This window comes from Haemorhous mexicanus, chromosome 1 (assembly GCF_027477595.1).
Source record: "Haemorhous mexicanus isolate bHaeMex1 chromosome 1, bHaeMex1.pri, whole genome shotgun sequence".
Taxonomy (NCBI): domain Eukaryota; kingdom Metazoa; phylum Chordata; class Aves; order Passeriformes; family Fringillidae; genus Haemorhous; species Haemorhous mexicanus.
Window position 1 is genome coordinate 156208287 of NC_082341.1, and position 23446 is coordinate 156231732.

At 46.2% G+C, this 23446-nt stretch overlaps 3 non-coding genes across 3 annotated transcripts; 2 read left to right on the top strand and 1 right to left on the bottom strand.

The window, feature by feature from the left end:
• Positions 1 to 6012: 6012 nt before the first annotated feature.
• On the top strand, positions 6013 to 6085 carry TRNAF-GAA (transfer RNA phenylalanine (anticodon GAA)). Its single transcript has one exon. It is a non-coding gene; the product is annotated as a tRNA-Phe (tRNA).
• A 1142-nt stretch (positions 6086 to 7227) lies between these two features.
• On the top strand, positions 7228 to 7300 carry TRNAF-GAA (transfer RNA phenylalanine (anticodon GAA)). Its single transcript has one exon. It is a non-coding gene; the product is annotated as a tRNA-Phe (tRNA).
• A 12251-nt stretch (positions 7301 to 19551) lies between these two features.
• TRNAF-GAA (transfer RNA phenylalanine (anticodon GAA)) lies at positions 19552 to 19624 on the bottom strand. Its single transcript has one exon. It is a non-coding gene; the product is annotated as a tRNA-Phe (tRNA).
• Between the last annotated feature and the right edge of the window lie 3822 nt (positions 19625 to 23446).

Below are 23446 nucleotides of genomic sequence, written 5' to 3' on the forward strand. Positions count from 1 at the left end.
GGCCCTGTCCCTGACTTTTCATCTTTACAAATTCCCTGCCAATCTGTTCTGGGAGTGAAAATTCCTTCCCGGCATGAAATTTGGCAGCTGCCTCATCCCTGTGCCTGAAGCATGAATCACCAGAGTTAAGTAACAAACCCGTTTATACATCAAGACACAATCACTGTCCAAGCAATCATTCTGTGCTTTTCAATGTGAAGCCCATTATTTTTTTGTTCTGTTTATATTCATCTTTCCCCCCCTTTTCTTCCATTATTTTTCTTTCCCTGTGCCTTCTGGATGTTTTGCAAAACAATTAAAAACTTCAGAAGGTGGCTGGGATGTTCAGCAGAGACAGAAAATATCACCCAGCCCCCAAGAATGGTTGTTTACTATTAATTTTAGGAGTTTCTGGGAAATCTCTCAGGGAACCTCACCAAAGAATGTTTGGCAAGAATAATTGGTTCCCTAATGAGGTTCAGGACCACCTGGTTTGTGTATTAATATCTTATAAATATATTTACACACCCCTACACACTTTAAAACACCTGTTATTTTTTACAAATATTTTCTTGGTGCTGCTCTTCCATCTTTTTAGCACCTATTTCATTCCTCTGGTCTGCTGACAGTTATTAAATGAATGATTCCCAAATGCCTTTGGTTTATTCTGCTGAAAATGAAGTTTTGCTGGGTTGACATAGCAGTGGGTGATCCTTATTGGAAGGAAGATGTAGGGAAGGCACGGGGACTGAGAGTTTGTGGGGGCAGAGCAGGATCTGCCTGTGTTATTAAGGCTGGGGAAAGCAGCAGGACTTGAGCTGAACTGCAGCATTGAAATATTCAGGAGCTGGCACAAAACAGATTTAGGACAAGGCTTGTGTCTCTCAGTGCTTGCTCCAAGACTCTCAGACAAGGTTTCTCCTGCTGCCTGGTCAGCTGTGTCCATGCAGGACACAACCATGGACATGGGCATTGCCCTCTATTTTCCACATGGAGCTGAGGTGCCCTCATCAAGCCCAGAAAGTTCTGCCAAAAATACATTCTGAAACTACGATCTGGTGAACACAGACCTCTGCTTGTCCAGATTTTCTCTTCCACTCTGAGTGAAATGCATCCAAGATGCTGCCCAGAGAAGCTGTGGCTGCCCATCCCTGGAAGTGTTCAAGGCCAGGTTGGACAGGGCTTGGAGCAACCTGGAATAGTGGAAGACCCATGGCAGGGAGATGGGAATTAGATTATTTTAAGGTCCCTTCCAATCCAAACCATTGGAGGGTTCTGAGATGTCTCAGGCCTCTCACTTTGAGAACTACAAAACACTAAAACATTGTTTTTCTCAGGAAAAAAAAGGGGGTTAAACTTGGGGAGGACTTAAATTCCGGGTCTGGGTTTTGTTGTCACTGGCCCTCCCTAGCAGTGAGTTTGTGGGCGCTTCACCACAGGGCAGATTGCAAATACTCACCCAGGCCCAGATTATTCTGCATTCCTCCATCCAAGGTCTGTGTTTACAGCACAGGATTGCTGCACCTCAGGACTGCAGAGCTGTTATTCGTAGCCTGAATTCCTAGCTTTTTAAAAAAACAGTGAAGAACCCCTAGTGCCATCCCCCCTGAGTGATGGACTGACAATCTCAGCATCTTTTAGACATCAGACTTCAGGAGGGAGAGGGAATGGCTGTGTGATGGGCAGAGTTTGGCAGCTGGGCTTCATTAACTCTGTTTTTCAAAGCTGCATTTGTGTCTCCAGCATAACAATGATGTTATCCCAGGCCTCATCTTCCATCCCCTCACAGCCATTGTGGTGGGAAGCACCCCCAGTGCCCTTTGGGCCATTATCTCTTTCTCTCTCTATCATATTAAACTGCCATCAAAGAAGAGTTTTGCAAATATGGTTTGTTGCTTATTGGAACCTTTACAATTCAGAGGTGCTGCTGCTGTTGCATGTTTTGTACAATTTTATTTTCAAGCAGTCCATTTTCCCCTAATGGGCTCACTTGGGGGTCTGTTCAACCAGAGGGGAAAATGGAGCTGAGCAAACTTCCTGCTGTGAGACCTTTACAAACCTCAAGAAACCTTTCTCAGAAACAGGAGTTCCACTTTCCTAATGAGATCATTTTCATAAAAGTCTGGGGAGAGAGCAGAAAGAGAAAATAGTGACAGCAAAATAGAGATAATCACTAAAAATGATTTTCAAGTAAACCAAGAGCCCTCTTGGTGTAATGAGACAGAAAAATTTCAGGAAGCCTAAAGGAAGAACATGTGTTTTTTTATGACACATCAGAGCCAAGTCAGGGAGTGAAAAGCAATCACATCCCAACCCTGCAGCTGGATGTCACTCCCCTGGTACAGAGCTGAGGAAAGAGCAAGGAAATGGGACAAAATCCCATCAGGGGCAGAGTTTGGTCCCAAGATGTCTGCAGGAAAAACTAACATGGGTGATGAATTAGATGTGCTGGGTTGGGTGAAAAAGGTCACCTCTCTGTACCTCCGAGGGTGATGCCCTTGCCCAAACTAAAAAAGAGTGAATTCCACAAGAGGTGGTGAATCCAGACTGGAACACAAAGGCCAGCACGGCTCTGGACAGGGACAGGAAGGTTGGGATAATTTGGTGGTAACTCTCAGCAAATAATGGAATCACAGAATGGCTTGGTAATGGGTTGGAAAGGACCTTAAGAAGCATCCAGTTCCAACCCTCCTGCCTGGGCAGGGACACCTTCCACAATCCCAGGCTGCTCCAAACCCCATCCAACCTGGCCTTGGACACTTCCAGGGATGGGGCAGCCACAGCTGCTCTGGGAAACCTGTGCCAGGGCCTCAGCACCCTCACAGGAAGAATTTCTTCCTACTCTCCAATCTAAATTTACTCTTCTTCATCTTAGAGCCATTCTCCCTTTTCCTGTCACTTCAGGCCCTTGTAAATTGTCTCTCTCCATTTTTTTGTGGGCTCCTGTCAGGTACTGAAGGGCCACAATTAGGTCACCCCAGAGTCTCCTCTTCTCCAGGCTGAACATTCCCAATTCTCTCATTGTTTTGCTCACAGCAGAGCTGCTCCATCCCTCTGATCACCTTGGTGCCTCTTCTGGACTCCTCCAACATCTCCATGCCCTTCCTGTGCTGGGACCCCAGTGCTGGATGTAGTATTCCTGGTGGGATCTCTCCAGGCTCCAGAGGGACAAAATCCCCTTCCTCACTTGCAGCCTGCAGTTCTTTGGATGCAGCCCAGGACAATCAGCTTTCTGACAGGAAATGTAGTAATGGATGTAATTCCACAACCTTTGAAAGCTTCTTCTGCCTGATGGCAGATGGATATTTGAGAAAGCACAGGCAGATGAGGCTGGAGTGGTAGGAAAACTGGGAAAAATGGGAGGAGGGGAAGTGGGGACAGAGGGATGGCCTGTCATCTGTTTGTCATGGCCAGAGCCTGAGCCACCCGCGTGGGTGTGGTGATTAAACAGTTGGCTGGTGGCATGAAATGACACCTCCAGCACGGCTCTGCACAATGTGCCAGCAGGGTTTCACAGGCTGACACCCTCCTGGTGCCTCCAGAAGCCAGAGCATGAGGACAAGGAGGTGCCAGAGGAGATGTACAGAAGAACAGCCAGCTCAAAACCCATCCTGCAACATTTTCCGTGAGTTAGTGCTTAAAAAAGGAAAAAACAGCAGGGTGTTATATCACCAGATGCTCTCCTGATCTCCAGAGATTTGTGGCTCAGGCCCTGCATGAACCAAAGCAGGAAGTTCCATATTTTTATGCTCTTTACAGAGTTTTGGGGTTTTTCTTTTTTTTCCCCTCCATAAATCTTCCTGGTCATCTTCTAAACATTTTTATGGTTTGTGGATCTATAATAGCAGGGATTTGCACAGATAACCAGACACTGTATGAGGAAATGTCTTCTTTTCCTTTGTTCCAAGTTTGGAACTTGCTCTTTTCCAATGATAACCTTTAGTTCCTGCATCAGAAGAACCAATAAGCCACCAACCCCTAATGATTTCTCTCTAGATTCTAAAATACCATTTCTTTCTTTAGGTCCTGTAATATGCTTCCCTTTACTCTTTTTTTTTTTTGCTGATTGGATAAAAAAGGTTTACACAGCAATTCTCTGTACAGAAGACACTTTGCTAAGGGCTTTTTTTCACATCCTTCGTGGGGTGAAGGCACCAAAAAACACCCCAAAGAGTAATCAAGATGTGAATGGCAGAGGAGGTTTTTTTCAGGGTGAATGGTGTAGTGGAGAGAGGGCAACAGGAGATATCCTAATATTTCACTCCTTCCACTTCATTCTCTCCCTGCAGAGCTCCAGCCCTGAGGTCTGAACTGAGCTGGAACAACAACTTTAATTTCTTCCTCTTCAATAAGGAAAAGTCTGATCTTCCAACTTCTTCCATGTGACTTGTCAAGCTGGCACCACAAGTCTGACTTCTGACTTTGCCCACAGACTTCCAGTTCTGGTGTTGCACCAGCTGAAAAACCCAAGTTCCCAGTGAGTCAGCTCCTCAGACTTCTAATTTAACTGCAATGTAGCACTTCCATCAAGGCCTGTTCTTTATCAGATCCTTCTCTTCTTCCTTTCCACCAACACTGCTGAGCGTTTGCAAAGTGGCAGCGTAGCTCAGCTTTCCACAGGAATTCTGTGCCCAGCTGAAGCTTCAGTATTTCCAGTGAGGAAGAGTGGGCTGTCAAATACCACAGTTTCCATGCTGGGATCATTTCTTCCTGTCTGAGGAAAGCTGGTGGGAAGCCACTTTCCTTGACAAGGAAAAAGCTGCTGAAGCAAAAGTGGGACAGCTGGAAAGGCAGAGCCAAGTCCAAGTGAGACAGGCATCCACATCTTCCCTTTCCTAGGGAGAGCCTGCAGATGGATCCTTGTCACCCACTGAGAGCCATCAGGATGGGGATGATGGCAGCTCTGTGGAGTGACAGATTAGTTCAGCCTCTGAGAAAACTCTGGAGCCTCCAACTTCAAAAGGATGTGGAGGGAATCCAAAGGAGGCCATTGATTCCCAAATGCTGGAGCCCCTCTGCTCTGGAGCCAGGCTGGAAAAGCTGGAAATGTCCAGCCTGGAGAAGAGAAGGCTCCAGGGAGACCTCAGAGCCCCTTCCAGGGCCTGAAGGAGCTCCAGAAGAGCTGGAGAGGGACTTGGGACAAGGGATGGAGGAAAAAAGGAGAATTGTCACTGTGATATTTTATGAAAAATCCCTTCGCTAGGATTTCTTTTCTTGGGAGGCTGGGAAGCTTCAGCTTCTTCCTGTTTTGTTGCTTTGGAATGTGAGTTGGAGAATTGTTTATTTAGCATGTGAATTGTTTTAATTAAATGACCAATCCCAATCCAGCTGTGTCAGGACTCTGGTCAATCACAGGTTTTTATTATTCATTTTTATTTTAGCCTTCTGATGTATACTTTCTTTAGCATAGTTTTAGAATATAATTTTATTTTAATATAATATCATAAAATAATAAAATCAGCCTTCTGAGAACTTGGAGTCAAATCCTCATCTCTCACCTCGCCCTGGGGTTCACAACACCACAACAAAGAATGGCTTTAAATTGACACAGAGTAGGGTTGGACTGAATATTAGCAAGAAGTTCTTCCCTGTGAGGGTGGTGAGGCACTGGCACAGGTTTCCCAGAGATGGCTGCTCCATCCCTGGAACTGTCTAAGGCCAGGATGGATAAGGCTTGGAGCAGCCTGGTCTAGCAGAATGTGTCCAGGCCCATGGCAGGGGGTAGAACTGGTCCTTTCAAATCCTTTCTATCCCAAATCATTCCACGTTTCAATGAAGACCCGCTTGTCTGGGTGCTACCACTGCAGATGTGGCTGTAAGAATAATTCCAGTCTTGGGTGTTTATCCACCACAGCCATTCTCATTTAAAGACCTTTGATAATTGTTGACCTTTCTGGGGTCTGATAGTTGATGTTTGAGCCAGGTGTTTATATATCAAAAAGAGTCAAGTATCCACTGAGCCAGTTTGAATGGCAGAAATCTGAAATCTCATCGTGTTCCAACAGGTTTTGGGAAAAGCTGAGCCTCAGCAGGGCTGAAGTAGCTCAGCTGGGAGAGCATTAGACTGAAGATCTAAAGGTCCCTGGTTCAATCCCGGGCTTCAGCAGACTTTTCCTGAAATTCTGTGTGCCCAGGGCCGGGCTCTGCACTGCAGGAGACACCTGGACATCCAGGACAGATCCAGCCCAGGGCCAGCAGGACTGGGAGGCACTGGAGGGGACAGGAGCATCTCAGCTCTGGGGAAAGGAGGAGAAGCTGGGCCCAGTGCCCTTGAGAGAGTGTGGAGTTCCCCTTCTGGGACATATTCCCAACTGGAGGTGCTGCTGGGCAAGGGGCTGTAGGTCCTGCTTCAGGGAATATTTCGTGTCATTAATTCCAGGATTTGGGAATTTTTGGGAATATTTTGGAGGGGAAATTCTGGGATTTTGAAATTCCTGGGAATATTTGGGATCAGGAATTCTGGGATTTGGGAATTTTGGGAATATTTGGGATGGGGAATTCCGGGATTTGGGGATTCACAGAAATATTTGGGATCCAAATTTCTGGGATTTGGTAATTCCAGGATTCGGGAATTTTAGGAGTTTTTGGGCTGGGGAATTCCAGGAGTGGGGAGTTTTGGGATTCAGAAATTCTGGGATTTGGGGAATTTTGGGAATATTTGGGATCAGGAATTCCAGAATTTGGGAATTCCAAGATTTTGGAATTTTGGGAATATTTGGAACAGGAAATTCTGGGATTTGGGAATTCTGGGAATATTTGGGAATTTTGGGATTGGGGAATTCTGGGAATATTTAGGAATTCCCAGGAATGTTTGGGATCCCAATTTCTGGGATTTGGGAATTTTGGGATTTGGGAATTCCAGGATTTGGGAATTCCAGGATATGGGAATATTTGTATCTCAGTCAGTCTGAGCTTGTGAAAGAGGGACAGGGCTTTACAATTCAAGTATTTTAGCAAAAATCATGATATAAAGGGATTTTTGTTCCTTCCACTGCCTGTTCCCAGCCCTGTGGCATGGACTGCCCTGAGAAGAAGGAGAAAGGTTGATCCACCTTTGGTGTATGGCCAAGCAGGAAATCAAAACTGAGTTTGGGGAATAGGAAAAACCCCTTATCCATGAAAGTGATTTTTAGCATCAATCACAACTGACCTTGAAGCAACCCCTCTCCCTAAAATTTGTGTTTTTCAGGCTGAAGGGTTCCAGTGTGTTTACCTGTTGTTTATAGGGAAACAAATCCTCATACCAGGGCTGAAGTAGCTCAGCTGGGAGAGTGTTAGACTGAAGATCCAAACATCCTTGGTTCAATCCTGGGCTTCAGCAGAGTTCTAGTAGTTGGAATCAATGATGCATCCTTGGAAGTGTCCAGGAAATGACTGGACATAGCACTCAGGCATCTTGCTTAGTTGATGGGTCAAAACTTGGACTCTGTCTTGGAAATCTTCTGGAATCTGAATGGTTCTGTGATTTTACCCTTGTGGGTTCTTCCATCTCAGGGTACTCTGTGATTCTCTAATGAAGTTTTCTACTCTTTCCTGACCGTTTCATGTTTTTACCCTGACCCTTGTCAAATGATGGTGTTCAATGTGCAGACACCCCACCAAACTGAGTAGATCTGCTCTGTGTTTGCTCCTTTCTGCCTTTCTTTTTCCTGTTCCATGGAGCCCTTCAGACCAACACCAGAAACAGGACACAAAATGCCAATTGTCCAAAAAGAAAGTGAGAAGCGGCAAACCCTTGACCTTCTCAAGATCAACCCCAATGCTCATCCAGTCTCTTCTTCATAGCAGGACAGGGACTCTTCTTTCCCCTTTTCCTTCTGGTGGTGCTCTAAAAGTCATGGACATCAGGCTGTCTGACATCCAGAAATTCCAGAAAATACTTCCCTGACCAGAATGTCTTTAAAATAACTTGTGTATAAACCAAAACCATCATCACCTGCTTAAGCCTTGAAGAGACAACAGGGGTCCTGCTGGGCAAATATCTCTGCCAACAGCCACCAGCCAAATACAACACCTCAAATACAGCACCACAAATGCAACACCACAAACACAACACCTCAAATACAACACCACAAACACAGCACCACAAATGCAGCAGCAGCTCACCCAGGCTGGACCTCTGCAGACCTGATGCCCTCAGGCAGGATCATCTGGCTCAGGGATGCACCAGCTGGAAATTAGCCTTTACTCCAGCTGTCTTTGCCTGGATCTGAATCAGGCAGGAGCCTCCTGGTCCCCAGATTGGATCAAAGTAGGTCAGAACTCCCTGCAAGGTCCATGTGTGGGATTTAATTATATCAGATTTTGTGCATGTCTTGGGCCTCGTTTTGTTATGAAAGCAGAGCTCAGGTGTTATGAACATCCCAAATATTGCCCTCAGGTTTAAGAACAGTTCACACACTGTGGCTGTGCTGAGGGTCTCTGCCCTCAGTAATCCCCTGGAGAAAGGCAGACCTGAGCCCGGAGGAGAGAGGCAAATCCCATACCGGAGACACTGACCTGATGGTGACCAGAATGGCCTAAATATGACAATCTGTGTGCTCCCAGACAATGCCCAGACACAGTTCCCTGCCTAGCAGGAGCCAGGAACAATTCCAAGGAAGTGGTTTGGATTTAATAGGTCTATTTTTGAAGAAATGCTGAGAGATGTGATTATTCAGACTGGATAAGAGAAGGTTTGGAGATCTTCGAGCCCTTTCCAGAGCCTAAAGGGGCTCCAGGAGAGCTGGAGAGGGACTTGGGGTAAGGGATGGAGACAGAACACAGAGAATGGCTTCCCACTGCAAGCAGGAAGGGTTAGATGGGATATTGAGAAGACATTCTTCCGTGTGAGGGTGGTGAGGTTCTGGCACAGGTTTTCCAGAGAAGCTGTGGTTGTCCCATCCCTGGAAATTTTTAGCCAAGCTGGATGAGCAACTTGAACAACTTGGCCTCGTGGAAAGTGTTGGTGAAGGGGGTTGGAACCACAGGGTTTTAAGGTCCCTCCTTACCCAAATCATTCAGTGAATCTGTGATTCGGTGACTTCTGCTGGAGCAGAGAGAGGGAGAGATTTTAGCCCTGCCAGATGGGTTTAGTCTCAACAAACAGGGCAGAGCAGTTCCATTTCCTTTGGCCACTGTAACACCTAGTGCAGGGGAGCTGTTCCCCCTCCTCACCAGGTCCCTGCTCCCAGCCAGCACCAGGGGATGCCCAGCCAGAACTGGCACCTCTGTGCCCGTGGAGGTGACAGTGACATCCTGGCTTGTTGGCCTCGAACACAAGCTCAGCACACGGGGGTGATAAGCTTGTGAAATCGGTTTCAAACCTGACCCAACTATGGGAAGGTGAAGGCAAAAGAAAGATCCCCACTGATGTGTCAGCACTCGGGAAATCCAGAAATCCCAGAGACCACAACGCAGCTCTGAGAGGAGATGAGAGAAGTATTTTTTCCCCTCCTCCTTCTCCTGACAACTCAGTCCCCTCCTGGCTGAAACACAATGCCAGAAGTTGCCAAGTTTCCCTGGATTTGGCTGAGAGAAGGGTTAAAACCTGCCCGTGCTCCCGGGGATACTGCGAGGGAAGGAGCGGGATGAATAACCGCGGTGGGCGGCAGGAGCGCGGGGGCGGCTGCCCTGCCAGCACCTTCTGCAGCCCCCTCGCACTCAGCTCCCTCCTCTCACCCCCGCTCAGACCCCTCCAGGGCCCCCACACCGATCAATCAGAGCACGGCAGATCCCAAAATCCATCTTTCCCCGAGTACCTGCTCCAACCCGCAGCTCTCCCCCACAAACAGCTCTGCCGGTGCCCTCTAGCTCTGATTCTCTGCCTTTTATTCTGGTGATTTCTGCTTCTTTCTCTTAATGCTTTCAGTCCTGGTTTGCTTCTCGGCATCCTCGTGAACTTCCCTCTCCACCTTTGCTACCAAGAGCTCCGGCAGGGATCGGTCCTCACACACCCGCCCTGACCTCACAGCTCCAGAGCTGATGAGAAGCGTGAGAGGAAAGACCAGAGAGATAAATACATGGGAAACCCTCAGCAGGAGGTTAAAATATTTTACTGCAGAAAGGAAGGGAAAGAAAGAAAGAGAGATAGAGAAAGAGAGAGAAAAAGAGAAAGAGAAAGAGAAAGAGAAAGAGAAAGAGAAAGAGAAAGAGAAAGAGAAAGAGAAAGAGAAAGAGAAAGAGAAAGAGAAAGAGAAAGAGAAAGAGAGAAAGAGAAAGAGAAGAGAAAGAGACAAAGAGAAAGAAATAAAGAGAGAAAGAGAGGAAGAAAGAGAGAAAGAGAGAGAGAAAGAGAGAAAGAAAGAGAGAAAGGGAGAGAGAGAGAAAGAGAGACAGAGAAAGAAAGAAAGAAAGAAAGAAAGAAAGAAAGAAAGAAAGAAAGAAAGAGAAAGAAAGAAAAAGAAAGAAAGAAAGAAAGAAAGAAAGAAAGAAAGAAAGAAAGAAAGAAAGAGAAAGAAAGAAAGAGAAAGAAAGAAAGAAAGAAAGAAAGAAAGAAAGAAAGAAAGAAAGAAAGAAAAGAACGAACCCAGGACATTTGAATTTTGCTGATTGTTTTTGTGACAGTTTGCATTCCCACAGAGTGATTTTCCTTTTCCTTTCTTTTTCATAGAATCATAGAATGGTTTGGGTTGGAAGGGACTGGAAATATCACATAATTCCAGCTGCCCTGCCACAGTCAGGGGCACCTTCCACTAGGCCAGGTTGGTTAGAGCTACTTTAATATATGGGTTAATTGCATGTCTGCTTTGTCCCTCGTTCTGCCAATGGCTGGCATGAGGAAAGTACAATTTCCTTACCCATGTCTCAGTTTCAGAAAACTGGGCAAAGTTCTCCAGAATCCTTGGGAAAGCACTCTGGGATCTGCCAGAGGGATCTCACCGTGACAGAGGCAGCACATGCAGACAAAAAAAGACACTGCCAGCCCTGCAGATTAATTTTCTAAATTACATGGCAGCTACAAGATGAGGGAAAAGAAAGGATTATTATTTGCATGCCTTGGGAGCAATAATCCTGAGATTACTGCTGCAGGCACAAAGACATTAAGGGAGTTCTCAGAGCTGTTCTGGGAACAGGGGAGAAAATTCCCACTTTTGTGAGATGCAGCCCACCCCTGCTCACATCAGGAGAAGGATCCAGCAGTGGGAGGCAGGAGCTGCCACCCAGACCCTCTGACAGCAGCTTAAGCTCAGCTTTGCCCTCTCTCATCCTCTCTGAGCAGCTCAGGTTGGCCCCCAAGGCTGAGGGCTGAGTCAAGGTCTGAGGCACCAAATATTCTGAATTACTCGGGAAGGATCCTGGGAATACCAAGGGTTTTACTGCTGAGGAGAAGTTTTGCCTGAGGGAACCTCAAGAAGAATTCCATGACCTAGGAGCTGACTCTGCACTACCCAGAGGGGAGTCCAGCTGCTCCTAAGAGCTCAGCTTTTCCAAAATCTGAGCTTAGAGCTGCAAATCCATCCCTGCCTGCCTTTAGCAGTGGGAGTTGTCTGGATCTCTGGGAAAGCACAGGGTCTTCATCCAGCTGTGAAGATGATGTTGCAGGTGACTTACACAGAGCAAATGTGATCTTTCTCTGCACTGGAGCCAGGCTGGGAGAGCTGGGATTGTCCAGCCTGGAGAAGAGAAGGCTCCAGGGAGAGCTTAGAGCTCCTTCCAGTGCTTAAAGGGGCTCCAGGGGGGCTGGAGAGGGACTTGGGACAAGGGATGGAGGGACAGGACATAGGGGGAATTGGTTTAAATTGACAGAGGGACCGGATAGATTGGATATTGGGAAGAAATTATTCTCTGTGGTGGTGGTGAGGCCCTGGCACAGGTTTCCGAAAGAAGCTGTGGCTGCCCCTGGATCCCTGGAAGCTGGACAAAGCTTGGAGCAACCTGGGATAGTGGAAGGCGAGGTCCTCCTCCTCCAGTGGAGGTGGAACTGGATGATCTTTGAGGTTCCATCCGACCCGAACTATTCCAGGATTCTATGATTTATTCTACGTGGGCCTCAGAATGGTTCTTTCACTCAGGTCATCCAACAAAACCCCAGAAAAATTTGAGTTAGGATTTCTGTGACTGTCTAAACTGTGTTTTAAATGAGGTGTGAATTATGTGCCGTGGGGAGAAAACACCAAAACTGAAAAACACCCCAAAACCAGAAAAGACGAACATTCAAAGGCAGCAACTGTCCAGGTCTTGCTTGAATACCAAACACTAAAACTGGGGAATAGAACAATACTTTTTGGACCCAGCTTAGCTCCTCACGGCTACTAAAGTAAACAGACAGTCAAAATACCTTTAAAGAGTCTTGGCTTTACCATGTGGGGCTGATTAATTAAAAACAATTGAGGTCGTTAATGGGGCTGTTAACTTTTGCGGTTTTGGGTTCTCCTTTCTCTTAGTTTTGAATTGCAAACCCTAATTTTATTTGTGACTGTGGGCTGCAAGTGGAAGAAAAGGAGAGAACATGAAGCACTGCTCATTCCAAGGGGAAGTAGCCTATTTAAATATGCAAATTGTGCTCAGAAAAGCAGAGAGAAACAGGATTGTGGAGCTTCCTGCTGTCGCTTATTTGATATGGATATTTTTTTTATTCCCCTGCCCAGGGTGGGATTCAGGCTGGGACAGGAGTAAAAACTCTTCTGGCAGCTTCTAGGAGCATCCAGGAGGTGACAGCTTGGGAAGAGTTTGAAATTCCATGCAGAAAGGTGGGTGGATTTCAGTTTGGTTCCTAGTAAGTATCTACAGCACTGAAAACATCCTTGGCAAAACTTGGCAAATTCAGGAAAGTATTTTATGTAAAAAATATGAGGATCCAGTAGAGAAGTGATTTTAGTTACTCTACATTATGTAAGGCTTTAAACTACCCTTAGATCGGCTTTTTAACCTTCTTGACTTATCCACATGGGTTGGAAACTTCTCTTTTGCTTTGGGAATTCAAATCTGCCTTCTAATCCCTCATTCCAAGCAATTGGAAATGTTCAGGAGAAAGCCTGACCTGCTGAACTGGTATTTTTTTTCCATGGAGGGAAAAATATAGCAGATTTGGGTACACTTCAAGTCCCAGACAAGCAGGAAAAAGATAAAATTATGAATTAAAAGACAGCAGGAGGAAATTAAAAAATGAGCTATATCCCTGTCCAGGGTCAGAAGATGCTGGACAGGTGTCCCATCCCCCAGGAAATTTGGTGGAGCTGATTCCACTTTCCCATTTCTTTCCCCCTGACATGGGGAAACTCCTCGAGTCATTTCTCATCAGAGCCTCTGCCTCCGGTATTTTCATGCCAGCCTGGTTCCGTGGGTGATGCTCTGCTCCAGTTTTCAAGCAGAAGTTCTCACAAATTGATGGAGGAGGCTTTGGCACCTCCACAGGGCGAGCAAGAGAAGGAGAATTTTAAGGAGGAGGAGGAGGAGAAGTGAAATGGGCTTTGGATAAACCATAAAATCTGCATAGAAAACGGCAGCAGCTTTTTTTGTTCCTTGGGCTGAGCTTCACCAAACTGCTGGTTTGGAAGTCATTAAAGACCCTGAAGGGTGGCAATGGATGTGCTGAGGGATGTGCTGAGGTTTGCAGCCATCTAAAAGCTTCCAAAAGTGGAGTTCAGACTTTGCCTCGGCTCCAGATTTGCCCTGCAAGCTCCCTACTCTTGCAGCCAATCCTTTAAATAAAAACCAAGAGCAGATGTACATAAAATCAGGAGTAGAAGTCTTGAAAATGCACTGAGGGCACGTTTTTTTTTCAGCACAAGGATTTTTAGCTCTTAAGGTCTCAGATCATCACCTCTAACTTGAAACTTGGAGATGAAGTTTCTAAGTTGAGCTGCTTTTCTTTTTCTTTTTTTTTTTTTTTTTTTTTTCTTTCCAGCCTCTCAATATAGACAGGAGATAAAAAACTCAGTATCTTTGCAATTTTAGTTCTTCTCTGAGGAAAAACCTGAAAACCTGTTAGCCCAGGGTTTGGAGAGGCGGTCAGATTTCCCTAAAAAATAGAATAACACCTCTCAGCTGCCTGATAATTTTGGGGTAAAGGTGAGGGACCTGCCCAGAAACTCTGCCCAAGTTTATGAATGGCCTGTGGACATCCAGCAAAATGTCCAAGCCTTGGAGAGCTCTGGATATTTCACAAAATCACAGAATATTTTGAGTTGGAAGGGACTCACAAGGATCAATTCCAACCCTTCAGTGAATGAATCTCAGTGTCTGGCTTAGAAAGGGCAATATAAAAAACAGAAATAATGTAGAAAATAGAAATAATATAGAAAATATTTTTTCTGTAAAGGTTCCTACTTTGGAAACACAGTGACACAAGATGTTGGAGCTTGATGCAAGGACCTTCCTAAAGATGATTTTTCAGAGGGGCAGAACCTGACAGCAAGAGAAAATATGTCCAGAAATATGGTTTATCAGCTTGTGCATGGGCTGATGGAGAACCCAAGGGACTAGCTGGGGTTCTGAGTGACCTGGTCAAGTAGAAGTTGCCCCTGCCCGTGGAGTGTTGGAACTGGATAATCTTTAAGGTGTTTTCTAACCCAAACTCTGATTCTGTGATTGTATTAATCAGGAGCCAGAGTGAACTTTGAGAGCCTCAGCTGAGCCATGACTTCCCACATGGGTCAAACATCTTCTCTTGGAGGAGATGGAATATATAAACTATTAAAAAAAAAAAAAAAAAAGAGAGAAATTAGATGGAAGATGTCAGGAGAAGGAGCCAAATCCCCACAAACACCTGCAAGTGTGCCTACAGCCATCTGCAGCACAGATAAATCTGTGTCAATCCTCCAGCAGCACTGAGGAATTTGTCCCATTCCAGGGCTGGCAGCTGTCAAGATAAATTGTTAAAAGTCGGTCTCACACACTGCAGCAAATTAAACAGTGTTTGAAAATGTGAGAGAGAGACTTCCAGAGGAATATGCAAGAGATTCCTTAATCCAAACGAGCCAAACTTTGTGGACTACATTGATAAAGATGTTAGGACACCTCTTTGAACCCTTTGTCCCTCTCACCTGCCCACCTTTCGTGCCCCTAGATAAGGTTCAATCCAGAAAGCTCTGAGAATGAAACTGTGGCATTTCACAGGATCCTCCTCTCTCACCTCCTCCAGGGACTGCTTGTTTTCCCCTCCAGGTGAACTTTTCCCTCCCCACTCCCCCTGGCAGGTGGGCGGGAGGCACAGACAGAGCAGGGCAGGGCTCTGGAATGTGTTACGAGTTATTCCCACTCCTTCTTTGAAGGGTTCTGCTGGGTTTGAAGGGTTCTGCCGTCATCCCAGGAAACACCAGATCCTTCCCATGTCCATCTTTCCCAGGAATTTTATTGCTGTAGGGAATAGGAGAAGAACAGTTGGGATAGGCTGAAAAATGAGATTACTGATTTGTTTTTCCCTCTTTGCCATGGTTTTTTATGAAACTGGGTGCTTCAAATCATGGAATTATTTAGATTGGAAAAGACCTCTAGGATCACTGAGTCAAACCATCACTGCAGCACTGCCAAGGTCACCACTAAACCATGTCCCCAAGTGCCACACACTCACAGCTTTTAAATACCTTCAAGGATGGAGACTCCACCACTGTCCTGGGCCTGCCTGTGCCAGCGCCTGACAACCCTTACGGAGAAATTTTTCCTAATATCCAACATAATTCTTCCCCTGATGCAACCTGAGGTTGTTATCCCTTATCCCATTCCTCCTTTCTTAGGAGAAGAGACCAATCCCCACCTGCCTCCATCCTCCTATCCCAGGGATTGTGGAAAGAAGGTCCCCCCTGAGCCTCCTTTTCTCCAGGCTGGGCCTCCCCAGCTCCCTCAGCTGCTCCTGGTGCTCCAGACCCTTCCCCAGCTCCATTCCCTTCCCTGGACACTCTCCACCCCCTCAATGTCTTTCTTACCATGAAGGACCCAGAACTGAACCCAGGATTTGAGGTGCCAGGTACAGGGGGATGATCACTGCCCTGGTCCTGCTGGCCACACTATTCCTGACATAATGATTTAATAATGATTAAAACTTTCTAATGATGAAACTTTCCGGTGAGCCCATTTATAAGTGGGATTTGAGGGAATGGGGGTCTCCATGTGAATACAGGAATGAAACAAAGAGGGCTTTCAATCAATTAAAATTGCTGGAAATTTATTTTTTGGAGTGTCTTTTTCTTCTCCTTGCTTCTGTGTGATGACCACTTCTCTTGCCAAAATGTGCCACAACCAGAAGCAGAACCTATCAACCAAAAGTTATCAAAATGATCAAAAAAGTGTTTTAACACTTTTAGACAAAATCTTCACAACCAGGATTATCGATTTAATAACTAGGGTTATCAAACATGGCAGCACCAAGGCAACAGATGTCTGAACACCAGTTTTGGCAGCTGGGAAAACCAAAATGAAGATTGAACCATAGCTCCCCATGTCAGTTTGGGGCTACCACCTCAAAATCAAAGGGTAATACAATTTCAAAAGTAGGTTAAACCTCTGAATTTTGTGGCTCAGCTTTTCACAAAAAAAAAAAAAACAAAAAAAAAAAACAAAAAAAAAAAAAAAAACCAAAAAATTCACACTAGTAGTGAAGGAGAACAGGGAAGAGAAGGATTTGATTCATCACATCTTCTTCATCCACTTTTTTGTGTTTAATGAGACTTGAGCATCCTCAGAGGGATCAGCAACAGTAGCAACAGAGAGGGTTGTGCAGCAAAACGAACATTAGGAATGGGAAGGTCGTTCCCAGCAACCACATGGCAAAACCCTTTTCCTAGAAGTCCCTACAAGCCTCTTCTGGCATCTGTTGGTCTTTCTGGAGGACAAGAAAGAGCTCATTGAGAGCTGCCCTAGTATTGACTGGTATGAGCCTTGTAATTTTCACTTCCTTAACCAGTTCAAACCTCTTCCTTACAATGCTGACCTCTGGCTCTACCACAAATTCCTCATCCTTACAACCTCCAGATCCACATCATTAACACTCAACCTGGCTAACCTTTGCCATGATAGGCAAAATATTCCAAGTTTTTCTCATCTCCAGCAGCCTCTCCCTTTCCAGATGAATCCCAAAGTCTTTCCTGGCCATTTTAAATGTTCTGTATCAAGGGTGACCCAGGATTCTGAATCACCTGCTTTCCCACGTGGCTTCCTAATTATTTACCTCATCTTGCAGTGTTCTGAGACGATCTGTCCTCTCCTTGCTAATCATTCCCTCCTCCCCATTTCCGCCCCACTTGGAGGTGAATCCACCTGAAAGTCCCAGGAGTTTCTCCGGAACAGCATGCCAAGCACAGCTCCGTGACGCCGGTGCTGGCATTGTGAGGGCTGTGTTTTCCTGGATAGCATGACTGTTCCTAATTCTTGCAAATAAAAGGAATTAGAGAAGCAGAGGACTCGAGAGGTGTATGAGTAATCCAGCATCATCCCTGGGGACACGTGCTGGGATAACACAAGAAAACAAGCTGGGAACACAGAGTACTTTCATCTGCAAGTTGGCTCTTCCCATTCTTCGGGAAAGGAAGGGAAGTGTCAGCACTGCAGAGAGGGAAACTGAGGCACAGGGATTGGCAGAGATTCAGTTGGTTTGGAGGGGAGCCTAAGGCAAGGCTCTTCATGAGCTGTTTGGGTTGCAGCTGCCTGAATTATGCATTAAAGTTCAATTTATTTCCATAAGAGGAAGACAAGATTGTGAACTCCATCCTGGGGAAGCCCATTGAGGAGCAGCTGAGGACACTTGGTTTGTTCAGCTGGACAAGAGGAGAATGAGGGGAGACCTCATCACAGTCTAAAACTTCCTCCTGAGAGGAAGAGGAGGGGTAGACACTGATCTCTGCTCTGTTGTGACAGTGACAGGACAAGAGGAAATGGTCTGAAGTTTTGTCAGGGGAGGTTTAGGTTGGATTTCAGGAAAAAGTTCTTCCCCCAGAGGGTGGCTGGGTACTGGAACAGCTTCCCAGGGCAGTGGTCACAGCACCAAGCCTGACAGAGCTCTAGGACTGCTTGGGCAACACTCTTGGGCACATGGTGGGATTGTTGGGGTGTCCTGTGCAGGGCCAGGAGTTGGACAGGATGATCCTTGGGGGTCTGTTCCAACTCAGGTTATTCTGTGGCTCTGTAGTTCTGTGATCCTGTGGTTCTGTGACTCTGTGACCCAGAGCAGTTCCATGTTCCAGTGCATTTGGACCACTCCATGATTATCCCAAATTTGGCTCTTCCTCACCTCACCACTCCTACCCTCATTAACACCCCAGTGAAGCCTCTCCCATTTCCTGCAGCCAGATGACCAAATGTTGTCTTCACCTCTTCTTTGTGTTGCCCTGGAGCCTGGTTTGAGGCCGTCTGACCGAGGACAAGCACCAAAATCACCCCAGCACCCAAGGACAGACAGCGCAGCGCACGGAGCTGGGATCCGTTCCACCCGCCAACTTCCCCACCTCCGAAGTCTGCAGCTCAGGCAAGGGGAAAGGAACATTCCATAGAAGGGAAGCAATCTCTGCCAGGCACTGCAGAAATGGGACACAGATGGTGCCTGAAACGGGAGCGGAAGTTTATTTGGGGGCTCTGGGTGTGACGTCGCGCTGCAGATCCTGCAGCAGATGACAGGCACCGGGATTTCAGAGAGGGTGAGCAGTTCAATTTGAAGGAGTCTCTATGTGCTATTAGAGCTATTAGTTTGACTCAAAATAAATGGGGAAAAAAAAAAAGAAAAAGAAAAATGAAAAGAGGAGAACTCTACCTTGATAATATTTTAAGGAGTGTTTTAGGAGTGTTTAAATTTGGTTTTATTCATTTGTAGGTCAGGTTCTTCTGACACCCTAATCTTGGTCCCAGCTCTTTGTTGGCTGGTTGGTCAGCCAGGATGATTGTGCAGATTGGCCAGGCGGACACTGCTGATGGAAAAACCTGAGGATGACCTTGGCCTGGTTTTTCCCTGCCCTACACATAAAAAATTGTCTTTGTCCTCTACTTGCTGAAGAGTTGGAAGAGATTTCTGGACATCTTCTAGTGCAACCCTCTGCTCCAGCAGGGCCGCCCAGAGCCAGTCACCCAGGGAAATGCCACAGCTAGGTGGCATTTTAAAATTTCTCAGAATGGAAACTCCACAACCTCTCAGGGTAACCAATCCCTCTTATCCTCTCATGATAAAAAAGAGGCTCCAGTCTTTTCATTATGTTCAGCTGGAGCTGTTCAGCCTCGAGAGGAGACACAGCTGAGAGGGGACCTCATTCCTGTCTGTCCCTGTCTGCAGGGAGGGCTCAGAGCATGGACCAGGCTCTGCTCTGAGGGGCCCAGAAATGGCACAAGAGGAGCAGGCAGGAACTGATCCCCGGGAATTCCACCTGGACAGGAGGCAGAACTTCCCTGGGCAGTGACCAAGCCCTGAGCAGAGAGAAGAGAGGGCCGGGAGTCTCCCTCATGGGAGATATTCCAGAACCTCTGGATCTAATCCTGTGCCCTGTGCTCTGGGATGGCCCTGCTGGAGCAGGGAGGTGGCACCAGATGACGCCACTGTGATCCCTTCCAGCCTGACCCATTCCATGATTCTGTGATCACCTTCCTGGCCCTGGGCTGGATCTGTCCTGGATGTCCAGGTGTCTCCTGCAGTGCAGAACCCAGCCCTGGGCACACAAAAGTGCAGGAAAAGCCTGCTGAAGCCCGGGATTGAACCAGGGACCTTTAGATCTTCAGTCTAACACTCTCCCAGCTGAGCTACTTCAGCCCTACTGAGGCCCAGATTTTCCCAAAACCTGTTGGAATATGATGAGATTTCAGCCTTTTCAGGCAGCCTTTGGTTGACTTTATGTTGTGAATCAAAGAATTGTTTCAGGGAACAGGATAGAGACAGACTGAGATCAGAATTAATGGCTCAAAACTCATGGAAGTGTTCAAGGCCAGGTTGGATGGGGCTTGGAGAAACCTGGAATGGTGGAAAGTGTCCCTGCCCATGCCACAGGATTGGAAAGAGATGATCTTTAAGGCCCTTCCCAACTTGAAACATTACAGCATTCTGTGATAAAACACAGCTAAATCTGGAATTAAACAGCAGCCCTGTTCTGGGAACCAGCCAGGAGCAGTAGCATTGAACAGAATTTCCTGACACCTTTTCACAGATCCCACGGAAGGATCTGGAATTATCCATGGAGTCTGGCTAATCTTTTCACATCAATCTGTCTCTCTCCACCTAAGGAATGTCAGCCAGGCATCTTCATGCAGTGATATGGGAGATGTTTGCCCAGCCCACCAACTTATCCTGCAAATTATTCGCTCCCAGGACAATCTCCCATCTTTCACCAGCTTCAAATTCACATCTTCCCAAAATACATATGTGGAACGCACAGCAAGTTTTCCATGTCTGTTAAAAATCTGGTAGTGAAAGGTGTTAGAAATATATTTAATCTGGGTTTGAATGTTCAGCTTGACAGCAGCTGATATTTCCTCACTGACATTTATTAGATAACAGTTCCTGATATCTCGCGCTCCCAAACTAGGCTACAGAATCTTTTGAAATATCCAGGCATCAGGATCATTCCCCAAGTGGGTTTTCTTTCTCCAAAAACACTTCTAGCGCTGGATCTCAGTGGTGATCCCACCCATGCTCACTGAGGAACTGGTCATGGGTGGCTGAGGGTCTCAGCATCTTTGTGCTTGATAGGTGGAGAATTTTTGGACAGGTGAGCTACAGAATTTCTGCTTCTTGACTTACAAATTGTCTCCTCTATGTGACCTAAAACATTCCAGATCCAGCTTCTGAAAGCTCTGTGTTACAAAAAAAAAAAAAAAAAAAAAAAGGTGCAAAAATAACATAACAAACCCAGGGTGTAGCTAAAGACCACGGCCAACAGAGAGCATAACCCCAAAAAAATTCCCAAAACCAATTCCATTGTGTGTCTGGTAGAGCTGCTGATATGAGAGGGATTTACAGTGCTGTCCAGGCATTAATTGGAGCCACGGGAGGGTAATGAGGCCTCAGCCCTGAAGTGGGAGTGAGCCACCCTTGTTGTGTCTCCCTCATCTCCACCAGGACCTCAGCATCTGTAAGAAGAAGGAAGCTGGGCATTGACCCCAGTGAGTTTTTCCTGTTGTCCATGAAAGAGGATGAGGAAAAACTCTTGCAGTGCGCCCTCTGCAAGGTCATCCCCAAACCAAGGTTGTGTGCTCAGAGCAGGTTATTTTTATCTGCAGAAGGTTTTTAAAGGAGCAGTTTCTTGAGCTCAGTGACTGTGGATCTTACAAGTACATCTTGGATCAGATTTCAGGAACAGAACACTCTTCTTGGTATTTTTTTCCACACTTGGATGCTGAAGGAAAGTGAGAATTGCACAGCCAGATGATTTCTTTGCTGATTATTTTGGAGTCTATCCTAAGTGTTTACTCACATGTAAAGCTTTGCTTTGAAGAGTTTTTAATGTCTGGAGTGTGGACTTGCTCCAGGCTTAATTTTTCTTCAAAGATTCTGTCTTTGAAAGCAAATCAAAACAGACCACTGCCTATTTTAAAACATCAGAGCCTCTAATTCTGTGAAATAGTTCTGTTTTTTTCTTCCCTGAGGAGTTGTGAGCTGTTTGGCACTACCAGCAGTGATGATTTCCAAATTCCTGGAAGGCCAGGTGGGCACATCCATGTGACAGGGAGTGAAAACCACAAGAGAAGATCTGGCATGACATTTTGTTCTGTAAAATACAGCAAATTTGAAAAGGTTCCTGGGGTGGGATTCATCTCACCTACTTCTCTGAGGCCAAAAAGGCAAATCTCTACAATTGACCCAATCATAGAAATTTTGGGGGCTTGGAAAGGACCTTCAGGATCATTTAATTCATGCCAAGAGCAGTCAGGTTTTGTCTCTCTATGGAGTTTTCCAGGATCTGTATTAAAAATGGGCTGGATCCTATAAAAAATTTTCTCCAAATTAATTACAGCAAATAACCCACAGCACTTTTAGGTCTTCACAAATCTGATCCATTTTCATATGTTTCTGAATTTTTGGGAGGGAGATCAACACATTTGGGTCTACAGCACTTTTAGATCTTCACAAATCTGTGGAGATTTCAGCTGTTTCTGAATTTTTGGGACGGAGAGATCAACGCATTTGGATCTAGGTGTGTCTGGCTGGATGAGCCAGAGTAGATGAAAGCCTTCCCAAGGCCAGTGGTGCCACCTAATGGGAAAATTCCCAGGAACTCCACGTCTCGGAAGCTCAGTCCTTAGCTGGAGTGTTGCTAGGTGACGTAGAAATGGAAATGAGGAGCTCTGACGTCAGTCCCTCTTTTCTGCTGCTTTACGACCATTCCTCCGTCAATCCATTCCCTCTTCCCAGGCATCCGGGCCACAAGCAGGAGATTGCCCTGGGAAATTTGTTTTATTTCCTGCTTAAATCCAATCTCAGCAATCCCTGAAGCTCCTGAAGCGTTTTTGTCCTTCTTGGCGCTCAGTTTGTCTGGAGAGGAAATGATCCCAGATTTTGGGATTATGGAGAGCCAAGCAGGAACTAAAATGGAATGAGGGGCTGCTACAGGAGAGACCAGGACTCTGGGGGTTTTCTTAGTTGCAGATTTTGCAAATGAAGGACAAGACAAGTTCTCTGCACTGCAGCACCTACTCTCGGATCCATCTGGATCCACACTGTGGCTCTGCAAAAGAAGGGACAATATCTCAAATACCTCAAAAGTTCCCACCTGGCAGCCCCCTGCAGCCACTCCAAATCATGGATAACCATGAGAGTGGGTAGGAATGAGCTGCCCAGCCTCTCCTGGTCTCCAGGGATTGTTGTACTCCCTGTGTTGTCTGCCCAACACTCACACCTATTTTTCCATGACAGTATCACTCACCACCGCATCTCTGCCACCTTTATTTTTCAGAGATGTGTTACAGGGTGTAGAGCAGGTCTTTCTCAGGTTGCATCTCCTCTCTACCCTTGATGAATCATGAGTTTTAATCTGTCTCAGCCAGGCTTTCTCTTTTGCCTTTTCTCTGAAGTTCAAAAGTTATTTCCAAGATCCTTTCATTTTTTTTTTTTTTCCTGCCATAAAGATGTTTGCAAGGACTCATAAGAAGAAAATTATGTAACGTGATGTCAAAGCATTGTTCCTTCTGTCCTGGGGAGAGGGCAACACTGAAGGGAGGAGGATGCAGTCCCTTCTTCAGTGCCTCACTGACAGAAAATATCAAGAAGTGAGCTCACAGAGCCCCTGTGCAACTCTATGGCTGGAGAAGGGATTAACATCTCTGGCAAGGGGGAGGAGCCTTTGATTAAGCAGACTCAGATCATTAACTCCAGCAAGGATCTGAGCTCTGCTGGTAATGATGACTCTGCAGCTGTGGCTGGTGCTGCTCAAAGCCGGGAATGCTGCCTGGCAGTGGTGGTCAGGCACCAGTGATTGTCCTCAAAGGATCATAAAATCATGGAATGGTTTGGCTTGGAAGGAGCCTTCAAGATCAGTGAGTTCCAACACCCCCACCATGGGCAGGGACACCTTCCACTATCACAGGGTGCTCCCAGCTTTGTCCAGCCTGGCCTTGGACACTTCCAGAGATTCAGGGGCAG